This window comes from Artemia franciscana, unplaced genomic scaffold, assembly GCF_032884065.1.
Source record: "Artemia franciscana unplaced genomic scaffold, ASM3288406v1 Scaffold_933, whole genome shotgun sequence".
NCBI classification, from domain to species: Eukaryota; Metazoa; Arthropoda; class Branchiopoda; order Anostraca; family Artemiidae; genus Artemia; species Artemia franciscana.
The window spans coordinates 224898-240678 of NW_027069059.1; the positions used below are offsets into that span (position 1 = coordinate 224898).

At 37.4% G+C, this 15781-nt stretch overlaps 1 long non-coding RNA gene across 1 annotated transcript; it reads left to right on the plus strand.

Annotated features, from left to right (window-relative positions):
* The first annotated feature begins 1241 nt into the window (after positions 1-1241).
* LOC136043759 (uncharacterized) lies at positions 1242-14535 on the plus strand. The gene is made up of 3 exons (XR_010621710.1): positions 1242-1307; positions 8117-8183; positions 14089-14535. It is a non-coding gene; the product is annotated as an uncharacterized LOC136043759 (long non-coding RNA).
* Positions 14536-15781: the final 1246 nt, after the last annotated feature.

Consider the following 15781-nt stretch of genomic DNA (forward strand, 5'->3'; position numbering starts at 1 on the left):
CTGCTCTCTTTGGTGGAATTGGGGTGGGGGGTAATTTTGAAAATTGAGGTATTTGTAACTTACGAAAGGGTGACCAGATCTTAATGATATTTGATATTTAGAAGGATCTTGTGCTTTAAAGTTCTAATTTCAAATTCCGACCAGATCCTGTGACATTCGCGGGAGTTGGAGGGGGGAAACCGGAATTCTTGGAAAACATGAAAATTGGGGTATTTTTATCTTACGAATAGATGATCGGATCGTAATGAAATTTGATTTTTAGAAGGAATTCATGTCTCAGAGCTCTTATTTCAAATCCCAACCAGATCTTTTGACATTGGGGGGAGTTGGAGGGGGAAATCTTGGAAAAACACTTGGAGAGGAGGAATCGGGATGAAGCTTGGTGGATAGAATAAACAAATGTCCTTGTTACGTGATTGACAGAATCGTACTGGATTCGCTCTCTTTGGGGGAGTTGGGGGGAGGGGTTCAGTGATTTGGCGAGTTCGGTGCTTCTGGACGTGCTAGGGCGATGAAAATTGGTAGGCGTGTCAGGGAGCTGCACAATTTGACTTGATAAAGTCGTTTTCCCAGATTCGACCATCTGCGGGGCAAAAGGGAGAGAAAAATTAAAAAAAATTAGGTATTTATAACTTACGAGTGGGTGATCGGATCTTAATGAATTTTGATATTTAGAAGGACTTTGTGACTCAGAGCTCTTATTTTAAATCTTGACCGGCATTAAGCCTCTTATTTTCCTTTTTAAATCAATCTATTGATTCATAGAATTTTGTTAGATTTCATACCATATGATCTTTTGGCTCTTAGCTCTTCTCGCCTCGTCACAAGTGCCATATGAGCTCTTAGCTCTTGTCTTTTTCGTCTTTTCCCACTTTTTGTTTTGCTGGGCTTTACTATGTTTTTGTTCTAGGTTCTTTACCTCTACTATGTCTGTACTACGTTTTGGTTGGGAAAAAGCGATGGAATCTATTTTTATCCTTATCAAGTCGTTTCTCAAGAACCATTTTAAAAAGAAAAGTTCTGACTTCATCATTGGTCTCATTATGTTGTGGCTAGGGGAAGTTTGTCCATAACTTTACGTCGAATTTTTGTGTAGACGCTGGTATTTTGCGTAAATATTTCAGTTCTGTAAGTATAAGATGATTGCACCTTTGTTACTAATGTATAATTCTTTCTTTGTAGAAAATTGGTGATATACTCTTCGAATGTTTCCAAGAATTGGAGCTGTTCACCATCAATGATTATGAATTGGTCCCAAAGCCTGTGATTCTCATTCCATTGCAGAAAACAGAACTCCTTATGTGGTAGTAAGTTTTGTCTATGCCAAATATTTAACATATCGAAAGCTCTCCGGCACAGCTGTCGTATCTGTGTTGATCAAAGATTAATCCAAACAGTAATATCGTTATCTGTAATCGTGACAAAGGATTTAATTGAAAATACCTCAGTCTTTGAAGTATAAGGTTTAGTGTTGCAATAATGAAATTACTAAAAAGGAGCTTGATCCCTCTTGAGAGGGATCAGTTTCTTTATTCTAATTAAAAAAATAAAGACAATATTATCCAGGATTTTTTTAAGGGGGGGGGGGGGTACAAAAAAACATAAAAAAAAACACAACAAAAGTGGATTTATATATGCATAGCACATGCTTTCTGACTGAGAAACATCTTCAAAAAGAAGATAATTTATTACCTTACCCTTAGAAATAAGTACATTTCTTTTTGAATATTTATTATACTTAACATTAAAAGTAAAATTTAACATCTAGCCTACGGTTATGATTAAAATATAACATTATTAGAAATCTGACAAACTAATGCTGCGTCTAAAAATTATGAGCTCTTTATGATTGATCAAGTTTTACTCACAATTTTTTTTAATGTAGTGACTAAACAATAATTGTGCAATCTCTTTTAAAATTAATTTCTAATGAAAAGGTTAGGAATCGTATGTTAATGAAGATTTGTTTTGGCGTTCCAGAATTTTCAAGTAGAAGGAAATAGCAAAAAAAAAACTGGAACTGTCAGAAAAGTGACCACATGACATTCTAGCAATGCTTTTCTGATTGAAGGTAGCGTGTTTCATGTGCCCTAATTAAGATGTGGCCAAACAGTATTGCTAGAATTGAGCGTGGTTCCTTTGCATTTCATTGTGAATGGTTTCTGTTTTGAAGGACACGACTCTAAGCCACAAGAAAGTAATGGTGTCACGAGCAGAAAAGGGTCAAAGGCCAGAGGGAAATAATAACCAAAGCTATGAGTCATGTTCAGACGACGTGGGTGCCAAACCTCAAGCTGATGAGTTATTTAAGGTACCTTGGCCCCCGGAAATCACCTTGCCTAGGCGACATGAAGTGTTGCAGTAACCCTATCGTCTTCGCCAACAGAAATTTTGCGACAAATGTTGACAAGAAAGCTGAGGTGTTTTATTGGCAACCATAAATACAATGCCTTTTGATTTATTTAAAGTAGTATTTAGTTTTAAGTTATAATGGGCCAATTGCATAATTGTTGGGGTTTGACATGCCTTATATATCTAAAGACGTAGTTGCTGGACTGTTCTACTATGCTGAACAAATTGACTCTCACAATTTAGACTGGATGCATTTGGAAAATGAATGAGCTTGAGAGAAGGGCTGCTTGTCCTCTAATCTCTTGTTACTTTTAAAACGAGCACCAGAACTTTTAATTTTGAATTGAATTAGCTCCTTTAAAAGTTTCAATGACATGTCTAGCTATTGTAGAGTGATGCTGCCTATGCTATTGCTTATATGCCCTTCTGAAAACCTGCATGCACGCAATTTTTTCCTTTAATTGAAATTCCTAAACGTTCCCTAAAAGTTTCATCTTAATGCCTGTAGCATTCTTAGTTACATTGACAGAAATGGTAGCATTAAAAGTATAAATATAGTACCTTCTGTCTAGTTCAAAATCCCCCACAACTTACCCTTAAAGGTTTAAATTACTATTATGAGTTGTTCATCAGATATTGCTTTGTCGCCTTTTTGAAAGTCCACATGCTCTTAGTTTGCTTTTATTTCATTCAACATCCGCCTAAAGATTCCTTAAAAAATTCATCTTAATAACCTTGGCTTGCGCAGTAGCAATAGTTGTAGCAGCATTAGTAGCAGTTTGCACATATCACCTTTGGTTTCTTTAACAGCCCCTTCAGCACACGCTGAAAGTGTCAGCTTAATAAATACCATCAACCATTCCTGAAGCATTTCTGATGTGTCTGCTTGACAACTTGTGTGGGCATAGTATGTCTCGATTTAGTTCCATACAGTTTATGCATATCCCGAATTTTTCACCTTAATACCCTTAGTTTTGATAGTAGTAATAGTAGTAGTAGAAGTAGTATTAATTGTAGTAGCATATACTTTAGCGGCAATAGTAGTAATAGAAGTAGTACTAATAGTAACAGTAGTATGAGTAGAAGCAGGAGCATTAGGATGCAAATATTTTCTTTTGATTAGTTCAACACCCATCCCAACAAGCCCTGTTAGTTTGAACTTCACACACCAAACTGTCACAGCTAGATATTGCTTTGACACCCTTTTGACAACCTGCATACAGAGGGCGTTTTATGATTCAGTTATCTTTTCTCCTCAAAATTTCTTGAAAATTTAGCTTCCTGCATCAGTTGTAGTCGTAATAGTAGTCGCAGTAGTAGTATTAATTATATGCAGTATTATCCGAAGTTTATGCGATCACCCCTTCAATATAAAACTTGTGTGCCCTCGGGGCATAACTTACAACCCTTGCCCTGAGGGTTGTGGGGGTTTGTCATCCTCAAAGACATAATTTATGGGCCTTTGCATTACGTTGAAAAAAATGGCTATTTTAAAATTTTGGTTGGATTTATTCGGTGAAATAGTGGGCATGGGAGGGGGATGACTTGCCCTCATATCATTTTCAACTATTGAAAACACAAGCTCTTTCAATTTCCAATCGAATGAGCATTCTTTGAAGTTTGTACGACAACAAATGGCCATCTCAAAATTTATATCAGATGCATTTTGGGAAAATAAGGGGTCTGGGGGGGGGGTTATCACCCTCCAATCACTCATAACCTTAAAACGGGTACTAGAACTTCTGATTATCAATCCAATGACCCTCCCCCCTCTCCGAAGTCTAAACGATCACCATTCCTCTATATACCTTATATGCTCCCAGAGCACAACTTGCAACCCTTGCCCTGAGGGCTGTGGGGGGGCCTGTGATATTCAAATACATAATTTCCGGACCTTTCAATTGCTTTGAGCAAATTGGCTACCTGAAAATTTTGATTGGATGTGTTTGGGGAAATAGTCGGCGTGGGAGGAGGGGTTAGTTGCCCTCCAATCACTTTCGACTATTAATAAGGGCACTATCCCTTTCAATTTCCAATCGAATGAGCTCTTTTTGAAGTTTCTATGAAAACAAATGGCCATCTCAAAATTCTATCAGATGCATTTTGGAAAAATACTAGCTGTGTGTGTGTGTGGGTGGGGGCATCCACCCTTCGATCGCTCTGAATCTCACAAAGGCCTCTAGAACTTTTATTACCTATCCAATGAGCCCCATCTGAGGTTTATACGATCACCCTTTATATATATATATATATATATATATATATATATATATATATATATATATATATATATATATATATATATATATATATATATATATATATATATATATCTTTTGTGCCCCAGGACATAACTTACAATCCTTTCCTTGAGGCCCCGGGGGGGGGGGGGGTGTCATCCTTAAAGACATAATTTCGATTTTTTTAAGTTGAATAAACTATTATTTCAATACTTTGATTGGATGTGATTGGGGAAATGGTGGGTGTGGGAGCGGGGTTAGTTGTCCTCCGGTTACTTCCGACTATTAAAAAGGGCACTAGCCCTTTCAATTTCCAACCGGATGATCTCTTTTTGAAGTTTTTACGAAAATAAATGGTCATCTCAAAATTTCTATCAGATACATTTCGAGAAAATACGAGGTGTGGTATCCACCCTTCGATCACTGTCAATCTTAAAGAGGACACTAGAACTTCCCTGTCCAATGGGCCCCCTCCGAATTTTATACGATCACCCTTTCTATATAAACCTCATATGCTCCCAAGGTATAACTTACAACCCTTGCTCTGAGGGCTTTGGGCGACATGATTTCTGGACCTTTCGATTACGTTAAACAAAATGGCTATCTCAAAATTTTATTGGGTGTGTTTGAGGGATTTCGGGAGTGGGAGGAGGGCTAGTTCCCCTCCAGATACTTTCAACTATTAAAAAGGACACTATCCCTATAAATTTCCAATCGAATGAGCTCTTTTCGATGTTTTACAACAATAAAATAAAATGGTCATCTCAAAATTTCTATCCGATACATTTCAGGAAAGCAAGGGGTGTTGGGGGTGGTGGTATTGACCCTCCTGTCACTCTGAAACTTAAAAAGGGCACTACATATTCTGATAACTATTCTAATGAGCCCCCTTCGAAGTTTTTACGATCACCTTTTCTATATATACCTTATATGGCCCCAGGGTATAACTCATAACCCTTGTCCTGAGGGCTCCGGTGGTTTGTCATCCTCAAAGATATAATTTCCGGACCTTTCAATTATGTTGAACAAAATGGTAATCTCAAAATTTTGATTGGATGTGTTTGGGGTAATGCTGGTCGTGGGAGGAGGGGTTGGTTGTCCTCCAATCAGTTTTGACTATAAAAAGTGTTCTAGCCCTTTCAATTTCCAATCGAATAAGCTCTTTTTGAAATTTCTACGACAACAAATGGCCACCTCAAAATTTCCATCAGATACATTTGGAGAAAATACGAGGTGTGGAAGGGGGTGATAACTCTGAATCTTAAACTGGGAATTAGAACTTCTGACTACCAATCCAATAAACCCCCTTTGAAGTTTATACAATCACGCTTTCTATATATACCTTATATACCCCCTAAGTTGAATAAAATGGCTATCGCAAAATTTTTATTGGATGTGTTTAGAAACACAGTAGACGTGGGAGGGGGGATAGTTGCCCTCCAATAACTTTAAAAAGGGCACCAGCCCGTTCAATTTCCAACCGGATGATCTCTTTTTGAAGTTTTTACGAAAATAAATGGTCATCTCAAAATTTCTATCAGATACATTTCGAGAAAATACGAGGTGTGGTATCCACCCTTCGATCACTGTCAATCTTAAAGAGGACACTAGAACTTCCCTGTCCAATGGGCCCCCTCCGAATTTTATACGATCACCCTTTCTATATAAACCTCATATGCTCCCAAGGTATAACTTACAACCCTTGCTCTGAGGGCTTTGGGCGACATGATTTCTGGACCTTTCGATTACGTTAAACAAAATGGCTATCTCAAAATTTTATTGGGTGTTTTTGAGGGATTTCGGGAGTGGGAGGAGGGCTAGTTCCCCTCCAGATACTTTCAACTATTAAAAAGGACACTATCCCTATAAATTTCCAATCGAATGAGCTCTTTTCGATGTTTTACAACAATAAAATAAAATGGTCATCTCAAAATTTCTATCCGATACATTTCAGGAAAGCAAGGGGTGTTGGGGGTGGTGGTATTGACCCTCCTGTCACTCTGAAACTTAAAAAGGGCACTACATATTCTGATAACTATTCTAATGAGCCCCCTTCGAAGTTTTTACGATCACCTTTTCTATATATACCTTATATGGCCCCAGGGTATAACTCATAACCCTTGTCCTGAGGGCTCCGGTGGTTTGTCATCCTCAAAGATATAATTTCCGGACCTTTCAATTATGTTGAACAAAATGGTAATCTCAAAATTTTGATTGGATGTGTCTGGGGTAATGCTGGTCGTGGGAGGAGGGGTTGGTTGTCCTCCAATCAGTTTTGACTATAAAAAGTGTTCTAGCCCTTTCAATTTCCAATCGAATAAGCTCTTTTTGAAATTTCTACGACAACAAATGGCCACCTCAAAATTTCCATCAGATACATTTGGAGAAAATACGAGGTGTGGAAGGGGGTGATAACTCTGAATCTTAAACTGGGAATTAGAACTTCTGACTACCAATCCAATAAACCCCCTTTGAAGTTTATACAATCACGCTTTCTATATATACCTTATATACCCCCTAAGTTGAATAAAATGGCTATCGCAAAATTTTTATTGGATGTGTTTAGAAACACAGTAGACGTGGGAGGGGGGATAGTTGCCCTCCAATAACTTTAAAAAGGGCACCAGCCCGTTCAATTTCTAATTGAATGAGCTTTTTTTGAAGTTCTATGCTAACAAATAGCCATCTAAAAATTTTATCAGATTCATTTCAAGAAAATACGAGGTGTGTGTCTGGGGTGGGGTATCCACACTCCCATCACTCTGAATCTCAAAAAGGCTCTAAAACTTCTTAATAGCAATCCAATGAGCCCCTTGCGAAGTTTATATGATCACCCTTTCTATATAAACCATATATGCCTCGAGGGCATAACTTACAACCCTTGCCCTGAGTGCTGTTGGGGGTTGTCAACCTTAAATACATAATTTTCAGACCTTTCAACTAGGTTGGACAAAATTTTATCTCAAATTTTGGTTGAATGTGTTTGGCAAAGTGGTTGGCATGGAAGGGGGGTTAGTTGTTCTCCAACCACTTTCGGCTATTAAGCCCTTTGAAAGGGGCAATAGCCCTTTCAATTGCCCCTTTGAAAGGGGCAATAGCCCTTTCAATTTCCAATTGAATGAGCTCTTTTCAAAGTTTCTACGACACCTCCATCGATGCAAAGTGCCCGGGTCTAAAACCGAAAATAAAAACAAAAAATAAAGAATATATTGTGCCCATATCGCTCTTTACTTAGGCAGCGCTATTGTGCTGCCTATGATAAAGAGGATAGACGCAAGGTTTGCAGTTAGAAAATATTTGGTTGCCATGAAAGTTACTTTTATGTTTTTCAGCCCCTTCCTCCATAGGAAAAAAATTTCCGATTTGCGTTCTATCTAATGCTGAAAATATTGACAATATAGTGGGTGTACTGTCGTTATAAAATCATGTTGATTGTACCCACTCGCATACCTGTAAAACTGTTATACTTCGGAAGCTTAGCTTTTTATGTTCTAAAATTCTTATTCATTTTTTTTCTGTTAAAGCGATGAGATTGATCTTCTGAGAATTCATTCTGATGACTTCACTGCGCGCTATTTTGGACTAGAAAGAGTAAGTTAGTTTTGTTGGAATTCTTTATTTGATTGATTGAATTTTACCTTTTCTGTTTTACTTCAATCGTATTTGTCGTTAAATAATTTTTGCTGCTACTGAATGCAGCCTACTACTACTAGTAACTCATTGCTGCACAAAAATGCCTAAGCTCAACATACCTGCGCCAGCCTCTCATCAAACCAATCTGATTCAATCTCCTCTTTGTTCCCTCCTCTGACATTCACACTTCCTTCTAATCTTTTCTTATAGTTTGTTTTCTTTCTGTGCTTTGTGGTTCACCCCAGCTAATTACTGACAACCCAATGTTCGGCAATTTATCTTATTTCATCTACAAAACTTGAGCCATTAAACATTAGATGTCCCTTCTATCCTAAAGCCAATCATTGATACATGTAGCTGGAACCCAGTGATAGAAAATATATAAAATGCAGTTTCTTCGCTGATACTGAATTACCAAGTCTAAGTTTGTCATATTGTAAAATTGATGTGAAGCTAAAGAGCGGACGCAGAAGAGCCCCACAAGCTAGATAAAGCTGTTTTCAGTTGTATAAGAAAACACAAGAATAAATTTTCTACTGTGAATATGTTTTTTCCCTTAATTTTTTGTAAATGGAAAAGCAGTTCAGTCAAAGATATTTTTTAATTTGCTTTTAAATTGTCAATAAGTAGTTCTCATTTTAAACCTGCTAGAAGGATTTGTTCTTTTTGTACAGTATCTTCCAAACTGTTGATTTTGTTTAACTTGAGTTTGATGACAAATCATTTTTCTTCTTTTTTTCGCTAAAACTAAAAATAAAGGACAAAATACGGTATTCTTTACTTTTTGGAAAACTTGATGAGATAGTCATTTCAGCCAAGGAAAAAATTGTATCTCTTGTCGTCTTTATCTTTTGCGCTGAATCTTTCGTGTTTCTGTTATTTTTTGCTCATTTTATAAACTTTTTGCCAGCTAGTTTACGAGATAAAGGCTGGATATGGAGTAAAATTAGTTGATTTTGCCAGTCATTGAGAAAACCACCAAAACATGAAAAGTCAAAGGATTTGTGAGAAATCTCCGCTGGTGTTAACCCTAGAGGTGGTGGTAAGGAGGGGTGGAAACCGAGCCTGAGTCACGCTTAATTCAAATTAATACGATTACTTACTTCATTTAACCCTAGGTGAAATCAGTATCACTAGGCAATTCTTTTTGTTGAATCCTCCTCCCCCCCTTATTTCAGTCATTATTTAGAGTTTGATAAATGTATAGTAAGTTTGATAAATGTTACCCCTTAAAGAATGTTAACAAGAAAAAAAAAATAAGCTTCGGAAAGTATGGATGACGACTGGTATCCTTGTATCTGTGAAAATGAAGAATAGATTGTGTAAAGATTATTTAAAAGACCCCACGAATGAGAAACTCCTGACTTTCAAAGAGTACAGAAATCGGCTGAATAAAATTAAACGGTATGCTGAAAGGGCTTATTACGAAAAAGAGTTTGAACAGATAAAAGGAAATATAATTTTATAGATTATATAAAAATATTATAAAGGTAGATATAAAATTTAAGCAAGAGAAAACGGGTTTTAATTTTAATGGAGCAGTGAACAAAAATAAAAACAAAACTATACTTTGATTAAAAAAATTTCCGAACATTTAGGCCCCATGTCCGGAAGCTTTTTTCAACCGAAAAAAGAAGAAGAAAAAGAACAACAAAAAAAAAACAAAAAAAAAGATTTTTTTAAACAACACAAACAAAAGGAAAAACAACTTACGAGGGAGTGATCAGATCTTAATGAAATTTCATGTTTAGAAGTACCTCGTAACTCAGATCTCTTATTTTAAATCCCGACCGAATCCAGTGCCATTGAGGGGGGGGGCGGAAATCTAGGAAAATGCTTAAAGCGGAGAGATCAGGATGAAACTTGGTGGGAAGAATAAGCATAAGTCCAAAATACGTGACGGAAATAACCGGACCGGATCCACTCTCTTTGGTGGAGTTTCGGGGGGGTGGTAACACGGAAAAATTAGAAAAAATGAGATATTTGTAACTTACGAACGGGTGATCAGATCTCAATGAAATTTGATCTTTAGAAGGATCTTGTGCTTTAGAACTCTCATTTCAGATCCCGAACAGATCTGGTGACATTGGGAGGAGCTGGAGGGGGATACCAGAAATCTTGGAAACAGGAAATCTCGGAATACGCTTAGTGGAAAGATCGGGATGAAACTTGTTGGGAAGAATAAGCACAAGTTATAGATACGTGATTGACATAATTGGAACGGATCCGTTCTCTTTAGGGGAGCTTGGGGTTGTTAATTTGGAAAAATTAGAAAAACTGTGGTATTTTAACTAAGAACAGGTGACCGGATCTTAATGAAATTTGGTATTTAGAAGGAACTCATGTCTCAGACCTCTTATTTCAAATCCCCACCAGATTTGTTGACATTGGAGGGAGTTGGAGGGGAAATCGGAAATCTTGGAAAACGCTTATAAATGTCGTAGATACGTGATTGACCTAACCGGACTGGATCCGCTCTCTTTGGGGGAGTTAGGGGGTTGGGTCTAGTGTTTTGGCGAGTTGGGTGCTTCTGGACGTGCAAGGACGATGAAAATTGGTAGGTGTGTCAGGGAGTGGCTCAAATTGACTTGTTAAAGTCGTTTTCCTCGATTCGACCATCTAGGGGGGGGCTGAAAGGAGAGGAAAAATTAGAAAAATTGAGGTATTTTTAACTTACGAGGGGGTGATCGCATCTTAATGAATTTTGATATTTAGAAGGACCTTGTGACTCAGAGCTCTTATTTTAAACCCGACCGGCAATAAGCTTCTGATTTTCCTTTTAAAGCAATCTATTGATTCTTAGAATTTTGCCAGAGCTCATACCATATGAGCTCTTGGCTCTTCCGACCTCGTCACAAGTGCCATATGAGCTCTTAGCTCTTATCTGCAAAAATATGGGCTTTCCCAGAAGATGTATTTTTCATTGAGGATGGCAACTATGCCCCCTTCCACGCACTTCCCCCCCCCCAAGAAAAAATAGTTTGATCAGAATTTAGAGATACCAAAGCCATTTTGTTCAGCATAGTTGAGAGACCCAATAACTTTGTCTTTGGAGTTAATTTGACCTCCAACAACCCCTGGGGAAAGGTCTTGAAAATATATAATTTTCCCACTGTTTACGTATAATATCTGCTGTTTGGAAGTATGCATTCTTTTTTCGGGTAAAGGATTTAATTTTCTGCCGGAGGATTTTCCGCAGGAAGAACTTTCCATTGGGAAGCATATTTCCATGGTATAAAATTCCAAGGGGAAATTTTACACTGGGGTGATTGGCCAGAATTCCTAAACAAAATTCTTTTTATTCATTTTTAGTTTCTCTTTGTAAAGCCAATCTTACGCGTGGAGATGTTAAGGGTAATTGTCTGGGATAAATTTTTAATAGTATTGAATGGTCTAGACGATTTTTCTGGGGAGAGGAATAATTTTCCGTGGAGGTGGAGCTGGATTCCCTGGCATTTTTAAAAAACCATTTGAAATAAAATAAAAAATTTTTTCCGTTTGAAAGTATGCCTAAGGCTCAACTTACTTGACTTATCGCTCCTTCTCAGCAGGGTCGCCAGCGTAGAGGGAACTGGTTGACAACACCGTCAGTCTTCTCCATGTAGCCCTGTCCAGGGCTAAGGATGGGGCATTATTTGGGTTGATGTTGCGATTGAGTAGCCGTTGGTTTATTACATCATCCCATCTAGTGTGCGGCTTTCCTCGAGGGTCTTTCCAGCCATTTTACGAGGGATTGAAGTCCGAGATGATCCCTGTGGGGGGGGGGGGGGGGGTTTAGTGAGAGACGGAGTAGGTGGTCGTACCACCTTAGAGAGCGTGTTTCCAATTGGATAGAGAGGCTCGCCAGCTTGAAGGTCTTCAGGATCTCAGTATTGCGGATCTTGTCATACCATTTGAAGCCTTCGACTTGACGCAGGTGTCTAGCCTGAACAACAGCTATCGGTCATGTTTCAGATGAGTACAGCATGATGCTTGAGACTGTAGCGTTGTAAATTCGGGCTTTGGTATTGCAGTGAATTTGCGGTTTGTGGAAGACTGCTCTCAGGAGTCGTCCGAACACATAGCTTGCCTTGGCTGATCTGGCTAAGATTTCGGCGTCAAGTGTGGCACTTGAGGATATAATGGATCCGAGATATGTAAACTGCCTTACCACATCGACAGCTTGGTCGTTAATCTCAACAGTTGAGAATGGTCCTGATGTGGTCTTTTCTATGGGTGTGCTATTCGTTTTCTTCCGGTTGATTTGCAGCCCAACTCTAGAGGCTGTGGCGGAGACTGTCTCGAGTGCAGACTTAAGTTGGTCGTGATTATCACTAAGGACAGCTACATCGTCCGTGACGGCATCATCGGATAGAGTCCTCCTGGCATAACTGATGCAGAAAGGGTGGGCATGTTGCGTCTCGTTCAGGATGTGGTCGATGAGCAGTTAGATATTTCAGGTGCAGCAGCGCATCCTTGTTATAGTCCATTTTGTATGGGGGAAGGAAGAAAGAAGCTTCCCGTTAACCAGGACGGCGGTTTCTGTGTTGCTGTAAAGTTCTTTGAATAGGCTGACTATCTTTGTAGGAAGGCCCGCAGCTTTTAGGATTAGCCAAAGGGGCGGTTTTTCAACAGTGTCAAGGGCAGAACGAAAGTCAATGAAAGCTATGTAGGCTTTTTGGGTAATTCTACTGTCTTCTCAGCGATCTGTCTAACCGTGTGAATCTGCTCAGTTGTCGATCTTCCTGGCATGAATCCTGCTTGTTGGGGGTGGCACAAAGCATGTAGGAAACTTGTTGCACGTTGGAGCAGTAGTATCAGAAACAGCTTTTCAGGAACAGACAGTAGGGTGATACCGCGATAGTTACTTTAGTTCGTCTTGCTGCCCTTGCAATTAAACACTGGCACAAGGATTCTGTTCTTTAAATCTGATGGTATAACTTCTGTTTTACAGATTATGCTGAACACGATCTGCAGCCAGATTATCGTTGCAAGGCCGCCTAACAAATAAAAATACATATTACATATGAAAACATACCCCCTCCCAAGGACATCTTTATTGCTCCAAAACGCTTATATATAATTTATTGGGTCCTCTTCTGTATTACTATCACCCATTCCGAAACTAACTTTTACAAATATTAATAATAATAAAAAAATATAAAAAGGCTTAAACTAATTACTAAAAAAAATTAATATAAATTAAAAATAAAATTAATATAAATTAAAAATAAAATTTTTTCAACCATTGATAGTGCTAAAATTAATTTTATAATAATTACACCCCTCTCTCACAGTCCAAGTTTTCAGCTTCGTCAGTCAACTTTGAACATGCGTCATTGCTGGCTGATGGCTTAAAACCAAGTTAACGATTTACTTCATATTCCCAAAAATGATCTTTCACATCTTTGTTATTATTTTGTAATACTAACTAATGTTACAGTCTAATTTTCTAATATAGCTTACCTGCTCACAGGAGAGGGAGAGAATTCCTAGGAGGTAGATTCAATGAAACCTGTTGATAAAGCACAAAACGGACAAAACGGAGTGATTTAAGCTATATATTAACATATACAGCGATCGTCATCAGTAGATTTATTCTACTGATTATCGATTACTGACTCGTCAGTAGTAATTCTACTGATGACGATCGCTGCATATATGTTATAGAAATATCTGGACTTTTGTACCTGTTTTTTTTTTTCACTGTTTAAAAAAATGGATTTATCCCCACTTGAAAATTTATTTGTTCGTCATAGATGGGCAGTGTGGTGCAAGAAGAAAATACCTAATTTAAGGTGTTACGTCAAAAATAGTCCAAAAACCTTTTGAATGTAAGACTATCTTTTATCACCAATCGATTAACGTCCTTTTTCTTTTTTAGGTTGAAAATTAAGAGCTGAGCTGTGAATTCCGAAATTAAATCTGTGAGGTCTGTATACTGTTGCCGTCTTTTTGTGTGATAGCCTTTATTTTCACAGAAAAAGGCGTTGCAGCAGACGTGGCCCCAAATAATTATAAAGTTTAAATAAAAACCAAGGGTTCTCAACCTTAAGTAAAGTGAATTTCAATAAAACTGTTGTTTTTCTTTATCTTCCTTTTTTGTATTTTCAAAGAAATGGAACCCTTAACATTTTTAAATCTATTAAATTTTTTTGCTCATCCCTTGCTAAACGGATTTACTGCTCATCTAAGCTCATCTACTCCTTGTGTGACCTCTCCGCCTCAGCCAAGGAGCCGCTTCCTGAGTCAAGAAACAAAGAGACAAAAGAGTCACAGACATTTTATTCTATTCATCTTAATAAAAATTGTTTAACTTGTTTAAGGGAAACTTTCTTATTTTGTATACTTAGAGATTATCGTATATTTGCTACTTGCCGATTCTAAAGAAAGGAATTATTTAAGGAACCCTGATAAAATCATTGAGTCAATTGGAAAGGTGATCTTGCTCAAAATCATAGTCCTGGAATATTTTTTTTATTATTATTATTACAAAAAGAAGTATCGCATCTTTGCGCTAAATTAATAGAATGGTAATTACAAAATGATAAAATAGAACAATACTTTAAATATAATTGGTGAAGCGATTCTTTCAATTATAAGTTTGATAACTTAGAGGAGTAGATTTATGCTCCGGAAGTGAGTTCAAAGCTGGCAAACCGGTCACTTCTAATTGGAATATTTCTGGAAATATAAGAATATTCTAAAATATACTCATGGATATTGCTAAAAAGAGACCATTAGAAGAGGGTGTTGTTAAAAGTTTGGCATCAAAAGAGTAAGACCATTTAATGACTAAAAATATGGTCAAACAAACATGTATTATAACATTAGTTAGCTTTATCAAATAGTAACAAAGATGTAAATTATCATTTTTGGGAATATGAAGTAAATCGTCAACTTGTAAGCCATCAGCCAGCAATGACGCATGTTCAAAGTTGACTGACCAAGCTGAAAACTTGGACTGTGAGAGAGGGATGTAATTATTACATTATTAATTTTACCATTATCAATGGGTGCAAAATTTTTCTTTGTAATTTATATGAATTTTTTTGTTAATTTCTTTAAGCCTTTTTATATTAATTTAATTTTTATTAATATTTTTTAAATTAACTTTGGATTGGGTGATAGTAATACAGAAGAGAACCCAATGAATTATAAAAAAGAAATCAACAATGCAACAGCACAAACACATAAAAAAAGACAGAAAGAGAAAAGAAAGACTGTTTTCCTACATTAGTAATTAATATTTCAGTACTTGAATGAGGCATTAGCCCCACTCATCCATACAATCACATAGGTCAAACAGCATAGATACACAATCAGCCATAAAGAATAATCCATGGACAGGCAGTCATGTCGTGACTTGGAGAGAATCTTGGAGAGAGTAAAGCAAGTGGCATAATGTCAGGAATGAAATTGCCTGCTCAAAGTTGAAAAACCTACTTAGCCCTGCCAAGATTTTTCCACGCTAATCCAGACTTACTTAGCGAAGATTTGATTTTGACATGAAATACTACTACTGCTAACAACTCATTGCAACACCAAGCCGCTTGATGCCAACCCAGGTACGAACA